The following is a 22808-nucleotide window of genomic DNA, read 5'->3' on the forward strand; positions in this document are numbered from 1 at the left end:
TCACCACCAATTTGTCGAGAGGAATGAATCACCTCTCCGGTATCGCTTAATCTTTGACAGACGTCGTGCTGTCCGTATTACTCTCCCTGCTCCTGCCTTCTTTGATTATCAGGCAAAAGGAAGACATTTTATTACCAGAGAGGAGGCAGATGAGTACGAGAGGAGGGCGGAGGCAGCTCGCCGCCACGTTGCAGCCCAGGAGGCAATAACTGCCGCATAGCAGTACGACCCTAGCTACAACTATGGATATCCGCCAGGCCATCCATGGCAATAAACCAACTTAGGCCAAAAGCCTAAGCTTGGGGGAGTACGTATTTCCCACCGACATTACATTTATGTTCACACACACTCATTGCTAGATGTCGGTGCTCATACTTTCTCACTGTAATATCCATGCTAGTTTATTTTCTTTTTCTTGCTTTCTTCTTGTGTGTTTGATAAACCTTAAGAAAAAAACCAAAAAAAATTTAGTGTAGCCTTTAGCTAGTTTACCTTTCTTGCTATAGTAGTAATAATTAAAAAGAAAACCCAAAAAGATTTCCCGTTCTACTTTTGCTTGTTGGGAGCCTTCCCGTGTAAATAGTTTTATTTCTTTTCTTTCTTTGGGGGTCGATAGGAGAAGACCATAATTAAATTGTTGAAGTGGCTCTTATATGCATTATTGTTGATTTAATCAAGAGCCCATATTGCCTTGTCTTCTCCTGTTTATTGAATGCTCTCAGATTCCAGCTTAGTCCAATGCACATGCACTCTTATTATTTTCACATCGTTCGGTTGTGCAAGTAAAAGGCAATTATGACGATATATGATGGACTGACTGAGATGAGAAAAGCTGGTATGAACTCGACCTCTCTTGTTTTTGTAAATATGATTAGTTCATCGTTCCTGATTCAGCCTATTATGAATAAACATGTTTGCAATGACAATTAGATATTATAGTTGCTCGTGCCATGCTTGATTAGCTATGAGTTATAATGGTTTACCTTGCGTGCCAACATGCTATTAAAATGGTTGTGATGTGGTATAGCGGGGTGGTATCCTCCTTTGAATGATTTAAGTGACTCGACTTGGCACATGTTCACACATGTAGTTGAAACAAAATCAACATAGCCTTCACGATATTTATGTTCATGGTGGATTATATCCTACTCATGCTTGCACTCAATGTTTATTAATTTTAGTGCATGTTCATGACTGTTGTCGCTCTCTGGTTGGTCGCTTCCCAGTCTTTTGCTAGCCTTCACTTGTACTAAGCGGGAATACTGCTTGTGCATCCAATCCCTTAAACCCCAAAGTTATTCCATATGAGTCCACCATACCTTCCTATATGCGGTATCTACCTGTCGTTCCAAGTAAATTTGTATGTGCCAAACTCTAAACCTTCAAATGAAATTCTGTTTTGTATGCTCGAATAGCTCATGTATCAACTAGGGCTGTCCGTATCTTCCATGCTAGGCGGGTTATTCTCAAGGAGTGGACTCCGCTCCTCACTCACAAGAAAATGGCTGGTCACCGGGATGCCCAGTCCCATGCTTTATGCAAACTAAATCAAAATAATTGCAAACAAAACTCCCCCTGGGACTGTTGCTAGTTGGAGGCACTCGTTGTTTCGAGCAAGCCATGGATTGATGCTTGTTGGTGGAGGGGGAGTATCAACTTTACCATTCTGTTTCGGAACTGCCTATAATGTGTGTAGCATGGAAGATATCGCCATCTCTTGGTTGTTATGTTGACAATGAAAGTATGCCGCTCAAAATATTATTTATCTCTATTTCAAAATCAAGCTCTGGCACCTCTGCAAATCCCTGCTTCCCTCTGCGAAGGGCCTATCTATTTACTTTCATGTTGAGTCATCACCCTCTTATTAAAAAGCACCACCAGGAGAGCACTGCTGTCATTTGCATCCATTACTATTAATTTATATTGGGTATGACTATGATTGGATCTCTTTTACCATGAATTACAATGTTTAGTCAGTCCTTGATCTTTAAAGGTGCTCTGCATTTATGTTTTGCGGTCTCAGAAAGGGCTAGCGAGATACCATCTTATTATATCATATTATGATTGTTTTGAGAAAGTGTTGTCATCCGAGATTTATTATTATTGCTCGCTAGTTGATTATGCCATTGACATGAGTAAACATGAGACCTAAATGTTATTGTGAATGTGGTTAGTTATAATCTTTGCTGAAAACTTGAATGCTGGCTTTACATATTTACAACAACACGAGCAAACTGAGTTTGTAAAAGTCTTTGTTTATCACTTTTAGTTTATCAACTGAATTGCTTGAGGACAAGCAAAGGTTTAAGCTTGTGGGAGTTGATACGTCTCCGTCGTATCTACTTTTCCAAACACTTTTGCCCTTGTTTTGGACTCTAACTTGCATGATTTGAATGGAACTAACCCGGACTGACGCTGTTTTCAGCAGACTTTCCATGGTGTTATTTATGTGCAGAAACAAAAGTTCTCGGAAAGACTTGAAACTCCACAAGAAGAATCCACGTCAGGGGGCCCACACCCTGTCCACGAGGGTGGGGGGCGCGCCCCCTGCCTCGTGGGCCCCCTGACGCTCCACCGACCTCAACTCCAAGTCCATATATTCACTTTCGGGGAGAAAAAAATCAGAGAGAAGGATTCATCGCGTTTTACGATATGGAGCCGTCGCCAAGCCCTAAAACCTCTCGGGAGGGCTGATCTGGAGTCCGTTCGGGGCTCCGGAGAGGGGGATTCGTCGCTGTCGTCATCATCAACCATCCTCCATCACCAATTTCATGATGCTCACCGCCGTGCGTGAGTAATTCCATCGTAGGCTTGCTGGACGGTGATGGGTTGGATGAGATCTATCATGTAATCGAGTTAGTTTTGTTAGGGTTTGATCCCTAGTATCCACTATGTTCTGAGATTGATGTTGCTATGACTTTGCTATGCTTAATGCTTGTCACTAGGGCCCGAGTGCCATGATTTCAGATCTGAACCTATTATGTTTTCATGAATATATGTGAGTTCTTGATCCTATCTTGCAAGTCTATAGTCACGTACTACGTGTTATGATCCGCCAACCCCGAAGTGACAATAATCGGGACCACTCCCGGTGATGACCGTAGTTTGAGGAGTTCATGTATTCACTATGTGTTAATGCTTTGGTCCGGTACTCTATTAAAAGGAGGCCTTAATATCCCTTAGTTTCCATTAGGACCCCGCTGCCATGGGAGGGTAGGACAAAAGATGTCATGCAAGTTCTTTTCCATAAGCACGTATGACTATATTCGGAACACATCCCTACATTACATTGATGAATTGGAGCTAGTTCTGTGTCACCCTATGTTATGACTGTTACATGATGAACCGCATCAGTCATAATTCTCCATCACCGATCCAATGCCTACAAGCTTTTCATATATTGTTCTTCGCTTGTTTACTTTTCCGTTGCTACTGTTACAATCACTACAAAACCCAAAAATATTACTTTTGCTACCGCTACCGTTACTTCCATACTACTTTGCTACTAAATACTTTGCTGCAGATACTAAGTTATCCAGGTGTGGTTGAATTGACAACTCAACTGCTAATACTTGAGAATATTCTTTGGCTCCCCTTGTGTCGAATCAATAAATTTGGGTTTACTCTACCCTCGAAAACTGTTGCGATCCCCTATACTTGTGGGTAATCACGCACCAGACGAGCTTAGGTCTCGCCGACAAGGTGCTCAGCGCCACCGGCAACCGCGGCAGACTAGATGTGGCCGAGACAAATTGAACCGCCGCCGCCACGGGCGCTCGCAACCCGAAATCAGCACACCACCGCCACCAATGCCCCACCCCGTAGCTGAGCCACTGGTCAGGGGCACCGTCCCATGCCACTGCCAACCAAACAGAGAGGAGAGGTTGCCCTCGTGTAGCCGCCGCCTATCAGGCTCAACAGCAAGGGGAGGGTAGGGGACGAGACCGACAGTGGGTAGCCCCCCCCGCCCTTCACTCGTGGGAGTGGGGCACGGGCGAGGGGAATTTTGTTTTTCCATCCACAATCCAATGATACATGTTCATTTTACTCATTTTTGCACCTAAAGCTAAAACTCTATCATTGTGGTCTACGGTCTACAAAAGATGTCGCCCCGCTCGTGAAGCAAAACCCGATGGAGTACGATCTATCAAGCTTTGTAGTTTGCTACCTCTCCTCCTTCCTATATCTTTAGTCACTCTCCTCCGCAAGCTCGGTAGGTAGACATCTAAAAGTGTAACTAATCTCCGGGTGGTTTTGTTAATTAATAACAACATGTACATCATTGATCTAATATTCATTGCAAATAGATTTCAGAAAAAGATCAATGATTGACATGGCAAGGACTAATGGGTGTGGACCCCTCAAAATGTCAAGGACAAGAATTGGCTACTCCAAGACTCTACATTTTTGATTTAGCGATCCAAGATCACATTGAGTTCCTTAAGAAAGCCAATACTATTAAAATGGGACGAGGTATTGCTACTTGTGAGCTACGTTGGGATTTTCCCGAAGAGGAGGGGATGATGCAATACAATAGAGATAAGTATTTCCCTCAGTTATGAAACCAAGGTTATCAATCTAGTAGGAGAACCAAGCAACACCGCGTTAACAACACCTGCACACAAGATAACAAATCATTGCACCCAAGGAGAACAAGGGGTTGTCAATCCCTCGGCGGTTATTTGCAATATTAAATTGTGTAGTGATTGATAGATAGATAGAAAAAATACAAAATAAAAGAAATAAAGTAAAAATTGCAGCAAGGTATTTTTAGCATTTTTAATATATGATAAAGTACACCCGAGGGCCATAGTTTTCACTATAGACTTCTCTCTTGAAAATAGCATATGGTGGATAAACAAAATACTGTTGGGCAATTGATAGAAAAACGAATAATCATGACAATATCCAAGACAGTGAAAATTTATATAGGCATCACGTCCAAGACAAGTAGACCGAAACGATTTTGCATCTACTACTGTTACTCCACACATTGACTGCTATCCAACATGTATCTAGAGTATTGAATTCATAAAGAACGGAATAATGCCTTAAGCAAGATGACATGATGTAGACAAAGTAAAATCACGCATGACTAAACACCATCCTTTTATCCTTAATAGCAATGATACATACGTGTCATGTCTCCTTCTGTCAGGATTGAGCACCGCAAGATCAGACCCATCACAAAGCACCTCTCCCATTGCAAGAAAAATCAATCTAGTTGGCCAAACCAAATCAATAGATTGCAGAGAAATACGAAGCTATAATAATCATGTATAAAAGAGTTCAGAGAAAACTCAAATAATATTCATGGATAATCTGATCATAAACTCACAATTCATTGGATTCCAACAAACACACCGCAAAAAGTGATTACATCGAATAGAACTCCAAGAACATCGAGGAGAACATTGTATTGAAGATTAAAGAGAGAGATGAAGCCATCTAGCTACTAACTATGAACCCATAGGTCTGTGGTAAACTACTTACACATCATCGGAAGGGAAGCAAGGTTGATGTAGAGCCCCTTCGTGATTGATCCCCCCTCCGGCAGAGTGCCGGAAAAGTTCTCCAGATGGGATCTTGCGAGAACAGAGACTTGCGGCGGCAGAAAAAGTGTTTCGTGGACTCCTTTGTTGGTTTCCCGATTTTAGAGAATTTAAAGAGGCGGAGTTAGGTCAAACGGAGATTCATGGGCCGCACGAGCCACCAGGGCACGCCCACCCCCTAGGGCGTGCCCTGGTGCCTCGTGGTCCACTGCTCCATCTTCTGGTCCTCTCCCGAAGCTTCCAGGGTCTCTTATGTCTATAAAAAAATCTTCAAAAAGTTTCGTGGCATTTGGACTTCATTTGGTATTGATATTCTAGAGAACCAAAAATAAGCAAAAAACAACAACTGGCACTGAGCACTAAGTTAATAGGTTAGTCCCAAAAATCGATATATAATTGCTTGTAAATGTATATAAAAAATCCAAGATTGATACTTTAATAGCATGGAACAATCAAAAAGTATAGATACGTTGGAGCCGTATCAGGTATTGTCGATGAGGTTGTTGCTAAAGTGCTTTGTGATATTGCTCCAAAAACCCTCAGTCACTTTCTCAAAACATATCTGTCCAAAGCCTAATTTCCTATCTCGGTCCCACAGAAAATATCCCGTCCGGACCCACCGAGATGGTCACTATGTTTGGCACTGCCAAACTCTAGCAATTCAGTTGATCGAAAAGGATCCCGGTCCCATCGAGATGGCTTGACCAAGTTTCTGTGATGACATTGTTTCACTTCAGAATCACCGAGTTGAAAGAATCAGAATATCTGAAACTGAGATCTGCCCTAGCCATTGCACTTCGCTCGCTCCGAGTTGTTCCACTTCGGCCCCACCGAAAAGCCCAACATTCATATCTTTTACACTAATCGGTCTCACCGAGTTTTATACCCGGTCTCACCGATTTGGGTTAAAAGTGTGTAGCGGTTGGATTTTGGGTGAATGCTATTTATACCCCTCCACCCCCATCTACTCTCGAAGAGAGCCATTAGAACTAAACACAACTTCCACCATTCATTTTCTGAGAGAGAACTGCCTACTCATGTGTTGAGATCAAGAGATTCCATTTCTACCATTTGAACCTTAATTTTTAACTTCTTCAAGTTGCTTTGTACTCCAATCCTTCTCCTACCTAAGCCAAATCTGTGATAGAGAGAGAGATTGAGTGTTGAGGAGACTATTATTTGAAGCACAAGAGCAAGGAGTTCATCACCAATACAACATCTATTACCTTTTGGAGAGTGGTGTCTCCTAGTTTGGTTAGGTGTCACTTGGGAGCCTTCAGGATGTGGAGTTGAACCAAGGAGTTTGTAAGGGCAAGCAGATCGCCTATTTCGTGAAGATCTACCCGAGTTAGGCTAGTCCTTCATGGACGGAGGCCATGGTGGAATAGACAAGGTTGCTTCTTCGTGCACCCTTCGTGGGTGGAGCTCTCCATGGACTCACGCTACCGTTACCCTCCGTGGGTTGAAGTCTTCGTCAACGTGGACGTACGATAGCACCACCTATCGGAACCACGCCAAAAAATTTCCGTGTCTCAATTGCGTTTGCTATCTCCAAACCCATCATTTACGTTCATATGCAAAGTCTTTACTTTCCGCTGCCTAGACTCTTAGACTTGCATGTGTTGGGTGCATTTGACTTGGTAGAATTGCTAAAACTTGTCCACGACTAAAATTGGGAAAATGATAAGTTTTTATTTGGTCAAGTAGTCTAGTCACCCATCTCTAGACATACTTTCAATCCTACAATGTCTGTCTTTTCCTTTCCCTCTAATCCTCTCTTTATCTTGTTTTTTCTAATGGAGCAGACGCCTCCTCTATAGGTTATTTTCAGGCAACCACTAGAGCTTCATGTTGACATCGATGCTAGTAGCATGGTGACTGCCTGCATTGCATGCCAATGGTGTGGTCACACCTGAAACTGGATGCAACTGCCGCGCTGACCACCTGAATTGCATGCAAAAAACCGTCTGAACTGAATGACAGTGCCATGTTGACCACCTGAATTACATGGAAATTGGTATGGTCACCGCTTCAAAAGGATGCAATGGTAGTGCATCAATTAAGTTTACTCCGTCGAAACTCTTTCCCTCATCCATCCCTCCTATAAAGAGAGGAGGAGTCATTGTCGGTGTCAAAACCGGCGGATCTCGGGTAGGGGGTCCCGAACTGTGCGTCTAAGGCGGATGGTAACAGGAGGCGGGGGACACAATGTTTACCCAGGTTCGGGCCCTCTCGATGGAGGTAATACCCTACTTCCTGCTTGATTGATCTTGATGATATGAGTATTACAAGAGTTGATCTACCACGAGATCGTAGAGGCTAAACCCTAGAAGCTAGCCTATGGTATGATTGTTCTTGTCCTACGGACTAAACCCTCTGGTTTATATAGACAACGGAGGGGGCTAGGGTTACACAGAGTCGGTTACAAGGGAGGAGATCTACATATCCGTATTGCCAAGCTTGCCTTCCACGCCAAGGAGAGTCCCATCCGGACACGGGACGAAGTATTCAATCTTGTATCTTCATAGTCCAACAGTCCGGCCAAAGGATATAGTCCGGCTGTCCGAGGACCCCCTAATCCAGGACTCCCTCAGTAGCCCCCGAACCAGGCTTCAATGGCGATGAGTCCGGTGCGCAGATTGTCTTCGGTATTGCAAGGCGGGTTCTTCTCCAAATTCTGAATACTTGTTTGAATAGTGTCCGGCTTCCCATAAATGTTGCACTCCTTGGCTTCCGCACCTAATAATGGATATTCTCCACGCGTCGAGCGAATGCGAGAAGTCGGGGCATTTTTACAATTGCCACCCTAGCCATGTGAGTAAATCGTCTATTAAAGAGACAGGGATTCTCAGATCCAGATCACACCATCCTCCCACAACCAGTATCCATCGGAGCGCGCCCGGAAAATATCCATTCCAACATGGCCGGTCGTCGCAGCTCCTCCTCTCGCTCCCGTAGCCCTAAGCCCGGCAATTGGAAGAAGTGTTTCGTCCCTCACAGCCAATTAGTAGAGTTACAGACCCAGGGGTTTCTCTCTCCAGCGTATATGGTCCCCGTTCGAGCCGGGCTCGCCACCTATAACGGCGGGGAGCAAGCGGAGATCTTTCCCAGCCCATCCATGGGGGAGTGGGTATGCCTCGTCCCTTACTTATTAAGAGGGCTTGGATTTCCAATTCATCCGTTCCTCCGCGGGCTCCTAGAGTTCTATGGCCTCCAGCTGCATAATTTCACCCCCGCCTCCATATTACACATTGCTAGCTATGTCGCCTTTTGCGAGCTGTTTCTGGGCTGCGAAGCTCATTTCGAGCTATGGAAGAGGTTATTCTGCCTCGTACCCCGTACACAGGAGGGGTCACTGTACCAAGTGGGCGGAGCCGAAATATGGCGCATCGCCGGGACCAGATACCTGTCCGGTACTCCGAAGAAGACATCCGAGGACTGGCCTTCGGAGTGGTTTTATATGGAGGACGTCCCCCTTCCGGACCCTATTCAGATGGGCCTCCCTGAGTTCGACAACGCTCCCCTGAAGAAACGCCGCAGCTGGCACCCTCGGAGCCCTCAGGAGGAAGATAACGGAGAAGTCCTTTACCTGATGGGCCGGATAAAAATGCTGGCTCAATCAGGATTGATAATACTCGAGGTTATGTCAATATGTATAATGCGGGGGGTACAACCACTTCAATATCGAGGGCACCCCATGTGGCACTTTAACGGGGAGATGATGCCACCCGTTGCGGGCGTAAGGGACCAGACTCAGTTGCTGCTCTAGCAAAAATCCTGTCCGATTTGTACAAGGGAGAGGAAGAGGAGTTCATCCGCATTAAGCCACGGGATGGATTCTCCATGTACAACCCTCCGAGCTGGGTGAGATGTCACCTTTTACTCCCAACCTTGCCGCATTCTTCGTCATAAGTACTTACCTTGCCGTTTTATGGCAGGAACTGCGAAAAGCTGTAAGGGAGGTCCACAGCCCGCCTCCACAACCGGAGGACCCCGACCGGGCCCTCGATCCCGGACTCGAAGAGGATCCGGTCATATTTGTGGAGCCGATCGATAGGATATTCTATCAATTGAGCTGCGATGCTGCCATGGTGGCCATCATATCCGACTATCCTGGGCTACTCCCTGCATCGCATGTAAGTAAAACCGGAGTCCCGACTTCCGAAAAGGATCCCCTTTTATGCACTTCACCTACCGTACACATATGGTGTCTTACAGGGAAGGCCCTCGGGACGCCATGCCGAACCCGCAGCGACTCGCCAACAAGGGGCACCGAAGCCGGGTAGGCTAAAAAGGAAGGCGGTCAGGACTAAGACGCCGTCGCAGAGGTATGATAAAGAACCTCGCTCCGTGGTTGTTGTCTTTTAAAATATAATAACGTCCACGTTTCCTAGTAGGAAAAACGCTCGCCGGACTATATCCGGAGAGGTTGCCGATCACGCCTCCACCAGTCGGGCTCCAGCGACGGACATAGAGGCGGAAGCTAACACGGGGCGAACGCCGGATGCTCCTCCTACAGAGGATGCAGATAGACTATCCGCTACAAATTCTGAAGTGTTGAGCGCCATGAATCACAGGCGTCGCCGGGTCGTACTCCGTGACGCTTGTTTCTCCCAAGAGGCGTTTGATGCCTTCAACTCAGGAGGCGCGTACATCCGTGCTGCTCAAACTGGTCTTGCCAGAGCCACGGACCAGTATGTAAAGGATATACGGGTAAGAAAATATGATGATTATATATATATCAGTAGCCCCTGAGACTTGAAACAGTTGACACAACTGATTTAAGGATCATTATGTGTGCATGTTCTTACAGAGAAGAATACCCAATTGTCTCAAGAGCTGGAAGAGTGCAAAGCCCAGCTACGGGCCGCAGTTGCCGCGCTGAAGGAGTCCGAGAAGGCCCCCTCTGGTAACACTTGTCTCTATTGTAAAGAATGACAGGTACCAGATAGTATGCGGCATGCGTGCAAATCTAACAATAGATTCTGCAGATGACTCCGGAGCGAATCCGGAGGTCGTGATAGGGAACGAGCCTCATGCCCAACGACAGCTAAAGGCTGGTGAGCGCGTGCTTAAAAAGGTTAGGCAGGAGAAAAACAATCTCCAAGATGCCAATATCCAGCTGGGCGTGGAACTGAAGGATGTTCGGGCCTAGCTTGCTGACTCCGTAAAGGAGAATAAGAGGCTTTGACGCAGCATTTTCAGTAAGTGATTGAACGAACTTTTAAAGAGTTCGGCGAAGAGACCGGCTAACAGATTTATATCTGCAGGTATGCTGACGGGTCGTCCCGAGGAGGAGATGCCCGGGTCCGCGGGTGATCTTCTGCCAGAGCTCTCACAACTGCACGAACAAGTTCGGCAGGTGATGCAGGGCATTGCCCAAGCCTTGTGGACATCCGTCTCCCTGCCAGGGGGCATGGGGGAGCTTGTAGAGAAGCTCAAGGGAGCACGGCGGCGCTTCCGATTATGGAAGATATCAGCCTGCCGACAAGGTGCGAGGGAAGCCTGGGCCATGGTGAAGACGCGGTATACCAAGGCTGACCCTAACCACATGGCCGAGGTCGGACCTGTGGGGCCTGACGGGAAGGAGATCCCCGTCAGTTTGGTGTATGACCAAGTAGAATTAGCCGCAAAGTATTCCCAACAGGATTGTAGGCTAGACAGCGTGTTGGATGGTATAGAAGAAGAATTTAGTCAGTCTAAGTGACTATGTACTTCAAGTGACATATATTGTCCCTAGCTGGATTGTAAATCATTTGTCATGGCGGACCTCTTCGCTTTGACCTCTGGACCCAATAGTCCGGAGTGTATCCGAATACCCGCTCAGTTATGTAAAAACCGGGGTACGCCTGGAGACCAGACGTAGGGGTCATAAGTGCTTGAACAGACAAGTACCCAACTAGCTATGTTATATTACATGGGTAGTAAGAAACATCTTCCAGGGAGAATAGTTCCGTTAAGGGTTCCTTTCCCTGGGTATGCATGCCCTAATGTGCATGTGTGAACTGCGAAAAGAGACGCAGGCTATAAACATCTGGGGGCATGTATTAAAATAAATAAAATTCATCTTTTGTTCACTGACCGAGTATTCCCTTAAGAACACTAGCTTTCGGCTTCACCTAGTCTGAGGTACACATCCGGCTGACCCGGCAGTAACAATCGCAGAGGTGCTCCCCTTACGCCCTAGCCTAATTAACGAGAACGTAGGGCATAAACACAAGAGCCAGGCAACCCAGCTTGGCCAAAACTTAAGTCATATCGATGCATATAATGGCGAAAAAAGGTACATGTGGAAGAATAACACATGTGTGGGGCATAAAGCCCGGAAAATGGTTATATTAAGCTTCTGTATAAGAAGCCCCCAGGTATAATGAGCGCAGTTAGCGCGTCAAGATTGTGTAGTCAAGACATAATGTAGCCTTTTAAGGCCTTGAAGAAAAGAAAAAAAAGGAGAGAAAGAGAGAAAAGACAGATAACGGATATGTAAAAAATTGATGGAGGTAAGTCGACGAACATAGAGTCCGGCACTAGGCGTAGAACCTTCGGAGTCTGGCTGCGTTCCACGGGTTTGGCTCGAGTCGATTATTCGATGCATCCCGCAGCCGGTACGCTCCACCGGTCAGAACTTGGTCAATAATGAAGGGACCTTCCCATTTGGGCTTGAGCTTGTTATGTTTCTTCTCCGGTAGGCGTAGAACGAGTTCGCCAACGTTATAAGTTTTGGCCCGTACTTCTCTGCTTTGATACCATCGAGCCTGTTGCTGATAGAATGCGGAACGGGCTTTTGCCACGTCACGCTCCTCCTCCAGGGCGTCCAAACTGTGCCGCTGATCGAGCTCGACCTCTTTTTCTTCATACATGCGCACTCGAGGTGAGTCATGAATTATGTCGCAGGGCAGTACCGCCTCTGCGCCGTACACCATAAAGAACGGTGTGTATCCGGTAGTGCGATTCGGCGTGGTCCGCAGCCCCCATAGTACGGAGTCGAGCTCCTCTACCCAGTGCGTGTTTGATTCCTTTAAGGACCGCACTAAACTGGGTTTAATGCCGCTCATGATAAGACCATTTGCTCGCTCGACTTGACCGTTAGTTTGCGGGTGATAGACAGAAGCATAATCGAGCTTGATGCCCATGTTGCTGCACCAAAGTTTCACCTCGTCGGCTGTAAAGTTCGAGCCGTTGTCGGTGATGATGCTGTGGGGGATGCCATAACGGTGTACAACCCCAGATATGAAGTCTATCACCGGTCCGGATTCGGCCGTTTTGACTGGTTTGGCTTCTATCTGTTTGGTGAATTTGTCCACCATGACCAATAGGTATTTTTTCTTATGGGTTCCCCCTTTGAGGGGTCCGACCATATCAAGCCCCCAGACCGCAAAGGGCCAAGTAATGGGGATTGTTTGGAGAGCGGTAGGTGGCATATGGCTTTGGTTTGCAAAAAGCTGGAAACCGACGCAACGTTGAACAAGGTCCTGTGCGTCTGCTCGGGCCGTCGGCCAATAGAAACCTGTACGGAAGGCCTTGCTTACAAGGGCCCGGGCTGCGGCGTGGTGGCCGCCGAGTCCAGCATGGATTTTTGCCAAAAGCTTCCGCCCTTCCTCTTCGGAGATGCACCTTTGAAGGACTCTGGTAGTGCTTTTCTTATAAAGCTCTCCCTCGTGGACCTTGTAGGCTTTAGACCGCCGCACTATGCAGCGTGCCTCATTTTGGTCCTCGGGTAGTTCCTTCCTGGTTAGGTAGGCCAGAAATGGTTCTGTCCACGGGGCGATGACGGCCATTATCACGTGGGCTGAAGGTGTTATTTCGGTGGTAGAGCCTCCGATTGTGTCAGAGTGTTCGGTATCTGGTGTTGTGGCTGGGTCCGGACTATTGTCATCGGTGTCCCCTTCCCATACCACGGATGGCTTAAACAACCTTTCCAAGAAGATGTTAGGTGGGATAGGGTCGCGCTTAGCGCCGATACGGGCGAGGATATCCGCCGCCTGATTGTTTTCCCGAGCCACATGGTGGAATTCAAGCCCCTCGAACCGAGCTGACATTTTGAGGACGGCGTTGCGATAAGCCGCCATTTTCAGATCCTTGGTGTTGAAGTCTCCATTTATTTGAGATATTGCAAGGTTGGAGTCCCCACGCACCTCCAGGCGTTGAATGCCCATGGAAACTGCCATCCGGCGACCATGTAACAGGGCCTCGTATCCGGCTGCGTTGTTGGAGTCTGTGTATAGTATTTGGAGTATGTATTGGACCGTATCTCCGGTGGGGGACGTCAGGACGACGCCAGCCCCCAGACCAGCCAGCATTTTAGAGCCATCGAAGTGCATGATCCAATTGGAGTACGCGCCGTATTCTTTAGGGAGTCCGGCTTCTGTCCACTCGGCGACAAAATCGGCCAGTACTTGCGACTTAATGGCTCGCCGTGGTCTATATGTTATGTTGAACGAGAGGAGCTCGATAGCCCATTTGGCAATCCGGCCCGTGGCATCGCGGTTGTTTATTATGTCGTTGAGTGGTACTTCCGAGGCCATCGTAATTGAACACTCTTGAAAGTAGTGTCATAATTTCCGGGATGCCATAAATACCGCGTCTGCTATCTTTTGATAATGCGGGTACCGTGATTTGCATGGAGTGAGGACAGTGGATACATAGTATATCAACTTTTGAAGTGGGAATTTATGTCCGTCCGTCTCTCGTTCGACGACGAGCACTGCGCTTACAACTTGGTGAGTTGCCGCTATATATAATAGCATTGGTTCGCCGGCATTTGGCGTGGCCAAGATTGGGTTGGTGGCCAGGATGGATTTTATTTCTTCCAATCCGGCCGTGGCCGCATCCGTCCACTCGAAGTGTTCGGTGCGCCGAAGAAGGCGATAAAGGGGTAGTGCCTTTTCTCCTAATTGGGAGATAAAGCGGCTTAAGGCCGCCACGCATCCAGTTAATTTCTGGATTTGCTTGAGGTCAGTTGGGATAGCCAACTATGATAGAGCTCAGATTTTAGCCGAATTTGCTTCAATTCCACTACTGGAGACGATGAAGCCCAGGAGCTTTCCGGCGGGCACGCCGAAAACGCATTTTTCCGGATTGAGCTTGATGTCGTATGTTCGGAGATTGTCGAACGTGAGCCTCAAGTCGTCTATTAAGGATTCGACGTGTCTGGTTTTAACGACCACATCGTCTACGTATGCCTCCACTGTTTTGCCGATCTGTTTTTCCAGGCATGTCTGAATCATGCGTTGATACGTTGCACCGGCGTTCTTAAGCCCGAAAGGCATGGTATTAAAACAGAAGGGGCCGTATGGGGTGATAAATGATGTTGCGGCTTGGTCGGACTCCGCCATCTTAATTTGATGGTATCCGGAGTATGCGTCGAGGAAACACAATGAGTCGTGTCCTGCAGTAGCATCGATAATTTGATCGATGCGGGGGAGGGGGAAGGGATCCTTGGGGCAAGCCTTGTTAAGGTCCTTGAAATCAACACATAGGCGCCAGGATTTATCCTTCTTTGGTACCATCACCAGGTTTGCTAGCCAGTCCGGATGTTTTATTTCTCTAATGAATCCGACCTCCAGTAACTTGGCTAGCTCCTCTCCCATGGCTTGTCGCTTAGGTTCAGAGAAACGCCGAAGAGTCTGCTTGACCGGCTTGAATCCCTTTAGGATGTTAAGGCTATGCTCGGCCAGCCTGCGTGGGATTCCTGGCATGTCTGAAGGATGCCAGGCGAATATGTCCCAATTCTCATGCAGGAACTCCCGTAGTGCGGCGTCTATAGCGGGGTTTAACTGTGCCCCGATGGATGCTGTTTTTGTAGGGTCTGTTGGGTGGACTTGGAATTTGACTATTTCATCCGCTGGTTTAAAAGAGGTGGACTTGGATCTTTTGTCGAGTATCATGTCGTCCTTGTCCACTGTGGAACGCAGCGTAGTTAGTTCCTCGGCCGCGAGGGCTTCAGATAATGCCTCGAGGGCTAGTGCAGCTGTTTTGTTTTTGGCGCGGAGTGCTATGTCCGGATCACAAGCTAGAGTGATGATTCCATTGGGCCCCGACATTTTGAGCTTCATGTACCCGTAATGGGGTATGGCTTGGAAGGTCGTGAATGCCTCCCGCCCTAGAAGGGCGTGGTATCCGCTACTGAACGGGGCCACTTGGAATGTGATTTCTTCGGACCTATAATTCTCCGGCGTGCCGAATACCACATCTAGTGTGATTTTCCCAGCGCATCGTGCCTCCCGACTAGGGATAATTCCTCTGAAGGTCGTGCTGCTTTGCTCAATGCGGTTTCTGTCTATTTCCATTTTTTGAAGAGTCTCCTCATAGATGAGGTTTAATCCGCTGCCACCGTCCATGAGCACTTTATTAAGCCGAAAGCCGTCCACAATTGGACTAAGGACCAAAGCGGCTGGTGCTCAGACTGTTCGGAATTTAGGTTCGTCACTGGCATTGAAGGTGATAGCCGTGTCGCTCCATGGATTTATTGCTGCCATGTGGCAGACTTCGGCAAGGCTGCGGAATGCTCCCTTACGCCTATTATTTGAGGCGAAGGTCTCGAATACTGTCAATACTGTATTGTTGTTATCCACGGGATGGTGCTCTGCGGTATTTTTAATGAGGAGATCCTCACCGCTCTTGGCCACCTGCCGGAGTACCCAACATGCTCTAAGGCTGTGTGTTGGTATGGTATCCGTTGTACTGTGAATTTTGCATGGCCCATTAAGCCATCCCTCCAATACGGTTCTACGCCCTGTAGTGGGCTTTTGCTTCTTTGTAATTGGGTCGGGCGACTTACGAGAGTGCACCCTTTTAGTTCGGACTGGGGGTTTTGTCAGAGCCGGAGCATCCCAAAATTTTGTTTGGGTTTTCCAGGCACTTTCCATCGCATAGTACTTCCATACTATGGCCGCCAAGTCAGCTAAGTGTGCTATGTCATGGCGACTTATGGCGTTGAGGATTCCCTTGTCCGTGCAATTATTGCAAAAGAATGAAATTGTGTCTTCCTCGCGACAGTCCTTGACCTTGTTCATTACAAGGAGGAATCTGGCCCAATAGTGGTGTACTGTCTCCTGGGGCTCTTGTCTAATGTGGGAAAGATCGTTTATATCTGGGTGGGTGGGTGAATTTAAGTCCGAACCTTGACCCGATCTGAGACCCAGGGGCGAAGGAGTTTCCGATCTTGGAAGTTCGGGCTCCGGGATGTTGCCCGATAGGTCTGGCCCGCTGCCTGATTCTAGGTTCAGGGTTTGGGCGATGTCCTCCCGTAGACGGGTATCCGGCTCAGGGAGCTCGGGAATCCGGACATAGTTTGTCCTCAAGATAGAGGAAGAATCGCCGCATTGCTCCTCCACCACCGCTATCTGATGGGTGTCCGGCGGGGAGTTAATCTCCCTTTGGTCGGGTTTAAGCCCGATCTGATCATAGTCTGTAGCGACTCCTAAAGCGGCGATGCGATCCAAGAGCTCGTTCAAAGAAGAGTGTTCCATTGGATCCAACTGCTCGGCGAGTCCCAAGCTGACATGGAGGCTGTTTTCGATGACTCGAGAAGTCGTCGTCGGTGCAGCGGCCGAACAGGCGGTCAAGATGAAACCGCCTAGTCGGAGAGTTTGGCGTACAGCCAGGGCTCCCCCAGAGGTGATGTTGTCCTTGAAAACAAGGCGAGCCATCCGGCCTTATGATGATGGCACAGTGGAACTCTCAATGAAAGCACCAATGTCGGTGTCAAAACCGGCAGATCTCGGGTAGGGGGTCCCGAAATGTGCGTCTAAGGCGGATGGTAACAGGAGGCGGGGGACACAATGTTTACCCAGGTTTGGGCCCTCTCGATGGAGGTAATACCCTACTTCCTGCTTGATTGATCTTGATGATATGAGTATTACAAGAGTTGATCTACCACGAGATCATAGAGGCTAAACCCTAGAAGCTAGCCTATGGTATGATTGTTCTTGTCCTACGGACTAAACCCTCCGGTTTATATAGACACCGGAGGGGGCTAGGGTTACACAGAGTCGGTTACAAGGGAGGAGATCTACATATCCGTATTGCCAAGCGCCTTCCACGCCAAGGAGAGTCCCATCCGGACACGGGACGAAGTCTTCAATCTTGTATCTTCATAGTCCAACAGTCCGGCCAAAGGATATAGTCCGGCTGTCCGAGGACCCCCTAATCCAGGACTCCCTCAGTCATGCTGGTAGCTGGCACCTAAGCCACTTGCGACACCTAAGTCACCCGCACCAGATGAGCTTAGGTCTCACCGACAAGGTGCTCAGCGCCACCGGCAACCGCGGGAGACTAGATGTGGCTGAGACAAACTGAACCGACGCCGCCACGGGCGCTTGCAACCCGAAATCAGCACACCACCCCCCCGCACACCGGCGCCACCAATGCCCCCACCACGTAGCCGAGCCACTGGTCAGGGGCACCGTCCCATGCCACTACCAACCAAACAGAGAGGAGAGGTTGCCCTGGTGTAGCCGCCGCATATCGGGCTCAGCAGCAAGGGGAGGTTTAGGGGACGAGACCGACGGTGGGTAGGCCGCCCCCGCCGCCCTTCACTCGTGGGAGCGGGGCAGGGGCGAGGGGGATTTTGTTTTTCCATCCACAATCCAATGATACATGTTCATTTTACTCATTTTTGCACCTAAAGCTAAAACTCTATTATTGTGGTCTACGGTCTACCAAAGATGTCGCCCCTCTCGTGAAGCAAAACCCGATGGAGTACGATCTATCAAGCTTTGTAGTTTGCTACCTCTCCTCCTTCCCTATATCTTTAGTCACTCTCCTCCGTAAGCTCGGTAGGTAGACATCTAAAAGTGTAACTAATCTCTGAGTGGTTTTGGTAATTAATAACAACATGTACATCATTGATCTAATATTCATTGCAAATAAATTTCAGAAAAAGATCAATGATTGACATGGCAAGGACTAATGGGTGTGGACCCCCCAAAATATCAAGGACAAGAATTGGCTACTCCAAGACTCTACATTTTTGATTTAGCGATCCAAGATCACATTGAGTTCCTTAGGAAAGCCAATACTATTAAAAGGGGATGAGGTATTGGTACTCGTGAGCTACATTGGGATTTCCCTGAAGAGGAGGGGATGATGCAATACAATAGAGCTAAGTATTTCCCTCAGTTATGAAACCAAGGTTATCAATCCAGTAGGAGAACCAAGCAACACCTCGTTAACAACACCTGCACACAAGATAACAAATCATTGCACCCAACACGAACAAGGGGTTGTCAATCCCTCGGCAGTTATTTGCAAGATTAAATTGTGTAGTGATTGATAGATAGATAGAAAAAATAGAAAATAAAATAAATAAAGTAAAATTGCAGCAAGGTATTTTTTGGATTTTTAATATATGATAAAGTACACCCGAGGGCCATAGTTTTCACTAGAGACTTCTGTCTTGAAAATAGCATATGGTGGATAAACAAATTATGTTGGGCAATTGATAGAAAAACGAATAATCATGACAATGTCCAACACAATGATCATTTATATAGGCATCACATCCAAGACAAGTAGACCGAAACGATTTTGCATCTACTACTCTTACTCCACACATCGACTGCTATCCAACATGTATCTAGAGTATTGAATTCATAAAGAACGGAATAATGCCTTTAGCAAGATGACATGATGTAGACAAAGTAAAATCACGCATGACTAAACACCATCCTTTTATCCTTAATAGCAATGATACATACGTGTCATGTCCCCTTCTGTCAGGATTGACCACCGCAAGATTGGACCCATCACAAAGCACCTCTCCCATAGCAAGAAAAATCAATCTAGTTGGCCAAACCAAATCAATAGATCGGAGAGAAATACGAAGCTATAATAATCATGTATAAAAGAGTTCAGAGAAAACTCAAATAATATTCATGGATAATCTGATCATAAACTCACAATTCACTGGATTCCAACAAACACACCGCAAAAAGTGATTACACCGAATAGAACTCCAAGAACATCGAGGAGAACATTGTATTGAAGATCAAAGAGAGAGATGAAGCCATCTAGCTACTAACTATGAACCCGTAGGTCTGTGGTAAACTACTCACACATCATCGGAAGGGAAGCAAGGTTGATGTAGAGCCCCTTCGTGATTTATTCCCCCTCCGACAGAGTGCCGGAAAAGGCCTCCAGATGGGATCTCGCGAGAACAGAGACTTGCGGTGGCAGAAAAAGTGTTTCGTGGACTCCTTTGTTGGTTTCCCGATTTTAGAGAATTTATAGAGGCGGAGTTAGGTCAAACGGAGCTTCATGGGCCCCACGAGCCACCAGGGCGCGTCCACCCCCTAGGGCGTGCCCTGGTGCCTCGTGGGCCACTGCTCCATCTTCTGGTCCTCTCCCGAAGCTTCCAGGGTCTCTTATGTCTATAAAAAAATCTTCAAAAAGTTTCATGGCATTTGGACTTCATTTGGTATTGATATTCCAGAGAACCAAAAATAAGCAAAAAACAACAACTGGCACTGAGCACTAAGTTAATAGGTTAGTCCCAAAAATCGATATATAATTGCTTGTAAATGTATATAAAAAAATCCGAGATTGATACTATAATAGCATGGAACAATCAAAAAGTATAGATACGTTGGAGCCGTATCAGGTACTGTTGATGAGGTTGTTGCTCAAGTGCTTTGTGATATTGCTCCAAAAACCCTCAGTCACTTTCTCAAAACACTTCTGTCCAAAGCCTAATTTCCTATCTCGGTCCCACAGAAAATATCCCATCCGGACCCACCGAGATGATCACTATCTTTGGCACTGCCACACTCTAGCAATTCAGTTGATCGAAAAGGATCCCGGTCCCATCGAGATGGCTTGACCAAGTTTCTGTGATGACATTGTTTCACTTCAGGATCACCGAGTTGAAAGAATCAGAATTTCTGAAACTAAGTTCTGCCCTAGCCATTGCACTTCGCTCGCTCCGAGTTGTTCCACTTCGGCCCCACCGAAAAGCCCAACATTCATATCTTTTACACTAATCGGTCTCACCGAGTTTTATATCCGGTCTCACCGATTTGGGTTAAAAGTGTGTAACGGTTGGATTTTGGGTGAATGCTATTTATACCCCTCCACCCCCATCTACGCTCGAAGAAAGCCATTAGAACTAAACACAACTTCCACCATTCATTTTCTGAGAGAGAACTGCCTACTCATGTGTTGAGATCAAGAGATACCATTTCTACCATTTGAACCTTAATTTTTAACTTCTTCAAGTTGCTTTGTACTCCAATCCTTCTCCTACCTAAGCCAAATCTACGATAGAGAGAGAGAGAGAGAGAGATTGAGTGTTGAGGAGACTATTATTTGAAGCACAAGAGCAAGGATTTCATCACCAATACAACATCTATTACCTTTTGGAGAGTGGTGTCTCCTAGTTTGGTTAGGTGTCACTTGGGACACTTCAAGATGTGGAGTTGAACCAAGGAGTTTGTAACGGCAAGGAGATCGCCTATTTCGTGAAGATCTACCCGAGTGAGGCTAGTCCTTCATGGACGGAGGCCATGGTGGAATAGACAAGGATGCTTCTTCGTGCACCCTTCATGGGTGGAGCTCTCCGTGGACTCGCGCTACCGTTACCCTCCGTGGGTTGATGAAAGTGTGTTATATCGACTAGAGGGGGGGTGAATAGGCGATTTTTGTAAATTCTTCACTGAGGAATTTGTGGGTGAGGAAATTCCTTAGCGAAGAACTACTTGCAGCGGAATAAGTACTCATAAGTATGCATAGCAGAACACAAGCATAATCATCATGATGAGATGAAAACAAGCACAGAGTACAGAAAGCGTAAACACAGGATAACACAGGATGAAGATAAACAGACTGAGGAAATTGAACTGAGGACATTGAAAAAGTCTTCAGTCAAAGTCTTCAAACACAGATATGAACAATTGCACAATACATGAATGAGGAAATGAAAGAGTTGAGGAAATAGAACCAGTTGGCTTGGTGAAGACAATGATTTGGTAGACCAGTTCCAACTGCTGTCTCAGTTGTACGTCTGGTTGGAGCGGCTAGGTATTTAAACCTGAGGAGACCCAGTCCCGGACAGACAGTCCTCACCGTATTCTCCTTGAACTAAGGTCACACAGACCTTGTCCAATTACTCGTGGTAAGTCTTCAGGTGACTTCCGAACCTTCACAAACTCGGTCACTCGGCGATCCACAATTTCCTCTTGGATGCTCTAGACCATGACGCCTAACCGTCTGGAAGAAACACAGTCTTCAAAGGTAACAAGCGTCGGATCCACGCAGGATCAATCTCTTCAGTGATGCTCAATCACTTTGGGTTTGTAGGTGTTTGGGTTTGCGGTTTTTCCTCACTTGATGATTTTCACTCAAAGTCCTCGGAGGATGGGATGCTCTCAAATGACAAGTGTCAGTTTCTCTCGGAGCAGCCAACCAGCTAGTGGTTGTATGGGGCGGCTATTTATAGCCTAGGGAGCAGCCCGCATGATAAGACATAAATGCCCTTCAATGATATGACCGTTAGGTGGGTAGATATTTTGGGACAGCTGGCGCATAGCACAACAACGGTCGGAAATTTGAGGTTCAAATTCCTCAGGGCTATCATGTTCCTCACTGTGTAGGCAATCCGCACTGGCGAATTCCTAACTCCTCAGTCAGAACAAATTCCTCAGAGACCAGAAGAACTTCGTCTCTGTCACTGAAGAATATGACTGAACTGTATGAGATTTGCAATGGCTTCACTCGAAGGGATTGGTAGGTGTAGGATTTTGAGTTGAGCATCACATGGAAATTTTTCCTTAGTATTTCCTCGACCCCCTTTAACAGTACGGTGTTTCCTATGACTCAATAAAGAGAAAATGAAACTACGAAAACAAAAGTCTTCACGCTTCATATTCCTCAAATGAATACCAAGTCTTCAAGGTCACACCAATTTCTTCACCTTCAAAGTCTTCAGAAAGTCTTCAGAAATACCAAAGTCTTCAGTCGAAGAACTTCATTTTTAGGGGTCGACTTTCTCTATAAATATCAAACTCCTCATAGACTTATAGACCTGTGTACACTCATAAACACATTAGTCCCTTAACCTATAAGTCTTCAATACACCAAAATCACTAAGGGGCACTAGATGCACTTACAATCTCCCCCTTTTTGGTGATTGATGACAATATAGGTTAAGTTTTCAACGGGGATAAACATATGAAGTGTAAATACTGATATTGAGGAATTTGATTGCAAGATATAGAAGAACTCCCCCTGAAGATGTGCATAGTGAGGAATTTCCTTTTG

This window comes from Aegilops tauschii, chromosome 4 (assembly GCF_002575655.3).
Source record: "Aegilops tauschii subsp. strangulata cultivar AL8/78 chromosome 4, Aet v6.0, whole genome shotgun sequence".
Classification (NCBI taxonomy): domain Eukaryota; kingdom Viridiplantae; phylum Streptophyta; class Magnoliopsida; order Poales; family Poaceae; genus Aegilops; species Aegilops tauschii.